Source organism: Triticum urartu, chromosome 3A (assembly GCF_056163025.1).
Source record: "Triticum urartu cultivar PI428250 chromosome 3A, HENAU_Tu73, whole genome shotgun sequence".
NCBI classification, from domain to species: Eukaryota; Viridiplantae; Streptophyta; class Magnoliopsida; order Poales; family Poaceae; genus Triticum; species Triticum urartu.
This window is the reverse complement of record NC_141875.1, coordinates 398,031,093-398,041,117: the sequence shown is the minus strand read 5'-3', so window position 1 is coordinate 398,041,117 and position 10,025 is coordinate 398,031,093.

The following is a 10,025-nucleotide window of genomic DNA, read 5'->3' as shown; positions in this document are numbered from 1 at the left end:
TCATTGGCCTCACCAAGTTGTTCCAAGAGAGCAACAAAGTGCTTCTTGGATTTTCCCTTGTGTTTGCCCATAAAAGCCTCAAACTCGTTAGCCTCCACATTAGCTCCCTCAAGTTCATTAATGCTATCCGTTTGGGAAGGATGATTAATGATGGTAGTTTTGATGTTGGAGGTTACCTTGTTGGTGGATTTAGCCATGAGGCACTTGGCGGTGATGCTCTCGTTGGGTGAGTCGAAGAGAGACACCCGTGACGTTGTTGCAATGGCAACGGAGGCCATGGCAACCGACTCATCGTCATCATCATCGTCATCATCCTCATTGTACTCTTCTTGCACAACCAAAGCCTTGGGAGGAGTCTTCTTGGTGAAGTTGTTCTTGTTGGGGAACGACTTGGCCTTGTCCTTTCGGATGAGTTTGCCACCATTGTCTTCCCTCTTCTCATACGGGCATTCCGCAATGAAATGACTCACGTTGCCGCAATTCTAGCAAGTTCTTTCACGTTGCTTGCCCCTTGTGCCACTCGAGTTGTTTTTGCTAAAGTTGGGCCTCGAGTTTTTCTTGCTCCAAAATTGCCTTGAAGCAAGTGCCATGTGTTCATGATATGCATACTTCGTATCTTCGGGGTTGCTCTCCTCTTCTTCCTCTTCTTCTTCTTCCACGGTGAGCTTGGCCTTCAATGCAAGGTTAGGCTTCTTTGCCCATTGAGAATGGAGCACTGCATTGTCGGCGGTCTTGTCCAAAATGTTCATGGCCACAAACTCATCCAACACTTCGCTTGAGGTCAAAGTGTGGAAGTCCGGTCTTTGACGAATGACGGAGGAATTTGCGCTTGATCCAATTGTCATCCGTGTCCTTTCTCCCGTGATCTCGTAGTGAGACCGCGAGTTTGGTTACTCTCCGATAAAGCTCACGAGGTTCTTCATCTTCCTTCATTGCAAACTCATCGGCCTCATCTTGTACCACTTCATAGTTGGAGCGTTGAATGCTTGCGCTTCCCCGGTAGAGAGACACGACACAATGCCATGCATCTTTGGCAAAGGCGAAGGGACGAAGATGAGGTAGGTCTTCGGGTGGAATTGCATCTTGAATGATGAAGAGAGCATTCTCATTGAATTGATTTCCGCGGCTTCTCGAGGAGTGAAGTTGCTTGGATCATGTGGATAGAAACCTTCTTCAATGATTCTCCAAAGGTTAGTGTTCACATGATTTAAATGACGTTTAAAGCGGTAAACCCAAGAATCAAAATCCTCATTTTTCACAATCTTAGGGGGAGGACCGGCATGATTCAAATGAGTGGAAGGAATCGGTCCACCATAAACAAGTGGTGGTTCCACATGGGCAAAGATGCGGGTGCCATTCTTGCCACTAGAAGAAGGAGCCTTTGCACTACTAGCTTCCCCCTTGTCGGGATAGCATCTGACACCTTGTTGGCGGAATCACCCACTTTCAACGGTGCGGTGGATAGTTTAAGCCCCTCAAGAAATTTAGTAAACATGCTTTCAACTTCGGTCGTCATGGAGGTTTTCAATGTCTCCAAGGCCACATTGAACTCCTCACGAGAGACCGAAGTTCCCCCATCTCCCGTAGACGAGATCGGATTCACACCAGAGTGTTCCTCCACACCGTCTACAGTATCAACCATACTCTTTGGATGGTAAAGTCCTTAATAAAGAGACGAGGCTCTGATACCAATTGAAAGGATCGATATGGTTGACTAGAGGGGGGGTGAATAGGCAACTACCAATTTTTAGCTTTTCTTTACCAAATTAAACTTTGCATCAAAGTAGATTGTCTAGATGTGCAACTAGGTGAGCAACCTATATGATGCCATAACAACAAGCATACAAGCAAGCAAGGGTAGAAACAATAAAGAGCTTGCACAAGTAAAGGTAAGAGATAACCAAGAGTGGATCTGGTGGAGACGAGGATGTGTTACCGAAGTTCCTTCCTTTGAGGGGAAGTACGTCTCCGTTGGAGCGGTGTGGAGGCACAATGCTCCCCAAGAAGCCACTAGGGCCACCGTATTCTCCTCACGCCCTCACACAATGCGAGATGCCGTGATTCCACTATTGGTGCCCTTGAAGGCGGCGACCAAACCTTTACAAACAAGGTTGGGGCAATCTCCACAACTTAATCGGAGGCTCCCAACAAGACCACGAAGCTTCACACAATGGAATATGGCTCCGAGGTGACCTCAACCGTCTAGGGTGCTCAAACACCCAAGAGTAACAAGATCCGCTAGGGATGAGTGGGGGAATCGAAAATCCCTTGGTGGAAGTGTAGATCGGGGTCTTCTCAACCACTCCCGAGCAAATCAACAAATTTGATTGGCTATAGAGATAGATCGGGCGGAAATGAAGCTTGGAGTATTTAATGGAGCTTGAGCAATAAATGGAGCTTGGGGGAGAAAGAGGTGGGTGAGAAGGAGGAAGGGGACTCCCTTTTATAGTGGGGGCAACAATCCCGTTGCCCCCCACCAACCAGCCCCGCATAGGGCGGTACTACCGCTGAGAGGGGGCGGTACTACCGCCAGGCGACGGTACTGCCGCGCCAACCAGCGGTACTGCCGCGCCGAGGAGACTTAGTAGGGAACAGACCCAAATGCGGTACTACCGCGGTGGTAGGGCGGTACTACCGCTCCTGGAACGGTACTACCGGCACTACAACCGTGACTAGTGCCGCAAAACCCGACACGAGAAAAAGACCTCTTGAATCAAGGCGGTAGGAGCCAAACTACCCAGCGGTACTACGGCAGTGGGGTCAAGGGCGGTAGTACCGCTGTGGAGCGGTACCTCCGCTTGTGACCCTTCGGCCGTAGTACCACAGGCAGTGCGGTACTACCACTGGGGCGTGAGAGAGAGAGAGAAGGGATCTCTCAAATAAGCTGAGGACCAGCGGAGGTGCCAGGCCCCCAGCGGTACTACTGCTGTGGAGCCACGGCGGTACTACCACTGCGAAGCGGTACTGCCGCCTGTGGCTTCTCAGCGGTACTACCGCTGGGTGCGCGGTATTGCCGCTTAGACCTAGATAGAACAAGGAAGAGAGGAGAGATCTCTTCAATGGACAGGAAAAGCTTGGAGGGTGAGAAGCTGATGTGTACGTGATGATTCCACCCAAGCAAAACCCCAGCGGACCCCCTCTTGATAGTACGGTGCCCTCTACGCAACTAGTCCACCTAGAAATAAACGAAGGAGCTACACCGTCTTGAAATACACTCCGAGGGGAAGAAAGCGTCTTGTGCCAGGGGAGAATCTAAGAATAATTCAACGCACAAGATTAGTCCGCAAACATGTTGTCATCAATCACCAAAACTACCTTGAGAGAGATATGCCATAACACCAGTGCCATGTCATCTACAGCCCATCTTATAGCCAACATCTAGTAGTAGTTTATTTCTTATAGCCCGCTGACTCAGCTCTATTGTACTTGCTCTAATAATGCAAGAAACCACTAAAATGCCAAGAAACTACTACCACTTGCATACGTGGCAGACTTAAGATAAGACTACCTTATCAACCATTGTACATGCTCTTACCAACAAAAATCCTCGAGTGACCTCCTACCTCCGGCCTGTCCACCTAGTCATCCTCGGCCATGGGACGCAGCTACCGCCGCCGGCAGAAGGCGAGGTCAAAACTGCCGGCGGTGCGGAGCCCATGTTGCGGCAGCCCGGATGCTAGCTCCGTCCGGCGCTCACGGCCGCTAGCTAGCCAAGATAGCTCCGTCCAGCTACTTGTCTGCAAGGTTTGCTAGCTAGATTGGCAAGGCAGCGTGGCGGCTTGCTCCTGCGCACTCCGCTAAGGCCAGCCATCTGGCTCGAGCGAAGGCCAACGCGAAGGCTTGCTCGCTCGTGAGTCACGCTCGAGACCAGCCTGCCAACCCGTGCGGAGGCCAGCGCGGCGTCCGGCCCGTCCGGCGAAGTGGCGGTCAACTCGCTCATCACCGGCGCCACCGACGAACATGCATCAGTACTGTTTGAAGTAATGTTCAGGAAAAATAATGATTTTAGGGGGAATAATAGGATAGAAGGTCAGATGTGGGTCCCTCGTGTCAACGGTCAAACAAAATGTGTTGGTTTAAGCTGCCTCGTCAGCACGGACATGTGGGCCAACCCTGTCATAAATGGGTTTAAATGAACCTAATCGGTAGGAGTACTAGGTAGTTTTTGGCAAGGATTAAGAAATTTTGGGTATGTTTTTGCTATTTTTTGTACAATAGATTCCTCCTAGGGCTGGTTGAAAGTGGTAGTTTTTTGTTAAATACTCTACATATTGTAAGTAGGAGTGCAAGCTAAGCTTTGGAAGCCAATAAGCAAGGCTAGTTACATAGTGCATATGTGTACATGATTGAAAGTAAATATCAACCATGAGTGACTAATATCTTGATGGAAAACTCGAAACTATGGAATACTAGGAAAAGAAATGCATGGTTGGAAATACTAGCAATGTTCATGTCCGTTGCAACGAATCATAATTAGAATAATACTTATTCACAAACTTGGTACAAAACACTCTAATTTTGATATACATATGTCACTAGAGATATATTATGTTTCAATTAGAATATATTCCTTGGGCTGTTTTGGTGAGGTCAGGGAGGGATGTGGTTGCTTTTAAGATACTAATTATGGGTTTTTCTGCAAATTGGTAGACAAGTGGGATGTTGGTGAGAAAAGGCAACAACTTACCTCACAATCGTTAGATGTAGATCTAATGGTCAGAAATGACGGATGGCAGACACACCAACATCACCAACTTAGTCTTGTGTAGGAGTACTAGCAAGATCCATGCATTGCACGGAACATCAAGATGCATTTTTTTATAAAACACTTGTTGTGATTGACCCTTGCGGGAGTAATCCCATGTGTAAAAACTAATGATATCTCGAGAAATATGAGATAAGGTGAAGAGGAGTGGGGTGTGGTGGTGGTTGGTGGTCGAACTGAGCGGAGGCATGGGGATTGACGACGCTGGCAGCGGCCACCAGGCCAGTTTGTTCCAGAGGCTTCCTTTCTTAATTGCTCAACAATGAGGTTTGTTGGAGATAAAGATGAACGAGGGAAGGCCTTGTCTGCAAATGTGGAGAGGGGTGCGGGTATCTTTTAGTTTAATTTCGATCCGTCAGATATAGATCAGACGGTCTATATTGCAACATGGCACACGTACCATCATCACCAACTCGTTTTTTTATAAGAGAAGAAATATAAGTATGGAGATACAAACGTATTATCGATACTTGCTTCCGTAAACTAGCATCTACATTCTATTCAACGCCTCGGCATGTGGGGCCTTAGCACAATGACTTCTCGACTGTGTAAAACGAAGATTTTCCCGTCACCGACAAGGAGGGGGTCATGGCGGCGCGCTTTTTGGCTTGCTCTAGTCCTAGTAGTCATACTAGGTGCTCTAAGCACGTGTAGATTTATTCTTTTTCACGTCTCGTGTTCGCCGTACTGCCACGACTGTGCATGAATAGACGGTAAGTTATTCACGGGGAAACCCTTGTTGAGCGTGTTTGCGAGAGAGAGAGAGAGAGAGAGAGTGCGTGTGTGATATGTTAGAGACTGAGGCAATGATAATCGATTATTTGTGTCTATGTGTGTGGAGGATAGAGAGAGACATGTACATGGGGCTTTGTGTTGTGTAACATGGAGACACATATACATAATTAGAGAGTGAGTGTGTGAGATACACATGCGGACATGAGGAGAGATGAGGATCTAGGTAAATGGGTGTTTGTGCGTGTCTGTGTGTGTTTCTGCACGCATTTGTGTGTGAGAGGGAGAGAGTGTATGTGGAGTAGATAGACCACTGATGATGTAAACCTAGTATAAGGGAAGGGGGAATGGTGTGACATGTGTAGTAGTGAGATAGCATGGGTGCGGGCGGGGGGAGCAGACTATTTGGAAGAGACATCCAGTGCGTGTGTGGGAGAGGGGTGTGAGAGTGAGAGAAAGAGAGAGCTAGAGACGGAGAGAGAGAGACAGAGAGAGAGAGAGGAAGAGAGGGGGTGAGAGGGGTCATTTGTGTCCCTAAATGGCGTATAGATAGGGAGACAATGTTGATGTTGTCCGAAATTGGCCTATGAATGGAGACGCAAGGGAAGCGAGTCATCGTGTGTGTGATAGGGACTTCATGAGAGATCTAGAATAGATGGTGTAGAGAGCAATGTGCAAAATCGAGAACGATTATACATTAGGGAGCTATGCAAAGAGTCACGACATATATGTATACAGGGAAGGAGCTGGGGCGGGTCCGCATGTGGGAGAGATAGAAAGAGGAGAGTGGTGCACAAGGAGACAAAGTGTGCTTGTTTGCAGTGGGGGTGGTGTGTGAGGTGAGTGCGCGAGAACCACATAACTAGGGAGATAGACGTTTGGGGGCGACGTTTTGCGTGTATGGGAAATATACACTCTACATAGTGCGTGTGCTTGGGTAAGAGAGATAGCGGGAGACCTAGAGAGTGAGGGAAGAGATGTGTGCATGCCCGAGAGACAAAGTGATAGAGTCCTATGTTGGGGTCCGGACTTTACAAGAGAGAGGGGTGTTAATGTGCTTGTGTGTTGGTGTTTGGGGGAGAGAACGACTTCTGTGTGTGTGTGTGTGTGTGGTGGTGGGGGGGGGTTGACTTCAGATAAAGAGTGAGGTGTCTATATTTGAGGGACTTTAGCGTAATTGAGATATTGTGCACTCATGGTTGATCAATTTGTTTCACAGTTTCTACTATGAGATAACGATACTTTCGAACATGCGTGATATACCTTGATGTACCAGAATTACCAACCTAAGATTGGAATTTTGGAATTCGACTCCATCATTAGCTTTTGTAATTCATTTAAACGGAGGTACATTTTTTAAGCCGGGATTTTGTGATTTCAAATTCATATATCAAACCTAGAGATATACAGATACGGGCATGTTCAAACTTTATAATCATCCACTTTATACATACACACACATTTTTGCTTTTGTCATCATATTTAGGATAAACACATTTGGAATTTCATTTGAATTGGACCGTATGATGGTATTTTCTTGTAGTAGCTCAATGATCCATATTTGAATTGAATGGACCATCTATGTTTTGAGTTGGAGACATTGATTTTCAAAACTTGCACATTGTTTTTGCGTGCAAAACAAACAAATTGTCGGCCATGATATCGTAGTCGGCCGTACGAGAGCAGAATACTTATAATTTTAGGCGCCAAAAGCTTTCAAACTTCCCGCTCACATTGAAATATCACGCGCCCGAAAGTTTAGCCCTGTGATATTCCTGTTTTACCCCTGCCACATGAATGGAGAAGGGCTGCTTTGGTAACTCCATTGTTTTCCCCTCTTTGCCCCCAACATTCTTCCCCAGAGCCCCTCCCCTTCCCCGACTCCCCCCAACCACGGCAAGCCGCCGAATCTAGTCCTCCGCTGCAGCGGTGGACCTCACACCCCACCGGATCTACCTTCCGCACCTTGGAACCCCCAACTGCCAACTCACCACTTCACCAGAGCTGCTTCAGCGACTGGCTTGTCCACCGCTCTAGATCTCCTTGACCGCCATCATGGTCCACCGCACCGGACCTGCTTAACCGGCGCCCTCGTCCACCATAGCGTAGGCCCTTCACTGACTTCATCGTCCACCCCTTCGCTGGCCCTTCATACAAGCCCTCGTCTGCCGCAACAGATCCGCCTCACCGAAAGCACTGTACAACGCGCCCGCCGAAGCCTTCGTCCACTGCACCGGACCCGCTTCACGGACGCCATATTCAACTCCACCGGCCCTGCTTTACCGACGCTGCAGCCTCATTAGGTTATTTCAATTTGCACTCCTTGGGTTTTTCTCTTTATCGTGCAATTGTTCACTTACCATAGATGAGCTTTCTTGTATGTCGATAGGCGCCGCAACTGTAGCACCGGAGCTGCTTCAGCAACGGCGACAGCCGGCCCAAACTCAACCGCAACACGAGCACCATCGACGATCCTTAGCTATCAAGTATGACAACAATACCCATACGCCGCCGAGAATCAGGTAATATTATCCAACGGCTGGCGCCTACGTTCACTTTCCTAGCATAAGCATCACACCTTAGAATTTCTTTAGGGCATCATTTGGTTTTTCATGAGACGCGTTATTCTGCTTGCACCTGTAGGGCCATACTTCTGGCAGTGAACATGTTACATGTGCTAAATTACATACCAGCGCACATATAGTTAATATGCTTTAGTTTTGTTCTGATGCCACCTGTTGGTTCCATCAGACTGCTTAATGTTCTCTATGCTTAATTACACATCAACAAACTAGCATGTGGTTCCGCTGCTTTTTATTCGTTTTACCCTACATTTTCTGATGCTAGCTATTACATCACTGCTCCGAGCCTCTGTTCATTACTTGTTTGTGTGTTCTTGATCTTCCCAAGTTGCATGACTAATTTGATGCTTCTATTAATTATGGAGATGCCAACCCCATCAAGCAAAATATTTGTTCTTTTGGGGCTGGCACCTCGAACAAGCATAAAAATAGAGGGAAGCAGATATACTCCCTCCGATTCTATTTACTCTGCGCATAACTCTTGACCCGCATACCATGGAGGGCACTGGTTTAATTTTTCTGGACTAATTTGCCAATTAATTAGGGCAGAGGCAGATGGGGCGGGGCAGAAAAGGAAACCAGCGCTAGGAATCGGCAACGCGCAGACTAATACGAGAAAACTGAGAAAAAGTTATACGCAAAGTAAAGAGAATCGGAGGGAGTATTGTCGTGTATGCACACACCCTTCTTTCATTAGTTTAGATGAACCATTGATGATCAATTCGGACCAGTGCATGCGATTAAAATTAATTTTACCTAAATAGATGGTGCAGAATAAACTACGACAACTAGATTTGCAACCACGGGATGCTGACGATATCTTCAAAGAACATTGCAACAACAACTGGGCTTCACAGCAACATATGGTAAGCCAGTGTGTTTTAGTACATGTGAAATGTAATGCGAGTGGGCTGCTTTCTTGGCTTGTGCCCTCAACGTGTAATCCTACCGAATTACAAATAGTTCAGTTGTCTGCTTTGCTGTATTGCTTGATTCGAATGCTTATTTGTTGTTACGCTATACCTGAGTTAGCCAATATGTCAGCAGTGCCTGCTGTACTATCGTAAAGAAATGCATGCCTATTTCATTTGAGTCCTTAACTTTTCCTCTCAACTTCATCACAAGACTGTCTTCGTAGTTTATATGAGGCCACACTGTTAAGTGCTTTCTCAGATTATTTCAACTGCTTAGATGCCTTGGCAACTTAAATATAGCGGTTGTACACTCCCTTTCAACTAGGGATGTCAACTGGCACTACAAGGATACCCCCTATAAAGCAACATATATTCTACAACATTTTGACTACAGGTTGCAAAATTCACAAGAGATACGCATATAAGCGTTGCAGCATATGCGTTGTAGACTTACATCTCATGACCATAATGTCATACATAGATTGCAACAGATCTTATATGTTGCCATGTATGTGTTCTATATTATGTAATTTATAAGGCTGCAAATTTACATAATTAAAAAGAAAAATTAGACACGCCGACACACATAATGAATGTGGTGGAAAAAATATCTGCTTAAACAGGAAAAAATGATGAGTGGCAGTGGGATTGAACTCTAGACATCTTCTTTCAAAGACAAACCCAGTAACCACTAGGACATCTAAATGCTTGTGCCCACTAACTTCATTTTCCCATTTTATTCTTTCTTTAGTTCAGGGAAGCCCCGGGTTTTGGGAAGCTTCCCTGGCCGGGTTTTTTCTGGACAACTTTCATTTGTTTTTTCTTTTGTTTTTTTCTATTTCTATTTTTTTTTCAAAATGCATGATTTTTTTAATATCGATGAACTTTTTTCAAAAATTGATATTTCCTTCTAAATTGATGAACTTTTTTTTTTCAGAATTTATGAACTCATTTCAAATTTGAGAAATTTTCTTGAAAATTGATGAACTTTTTCCCAAATTCGATGGACTTTTTTTACAAATTCAATGTATT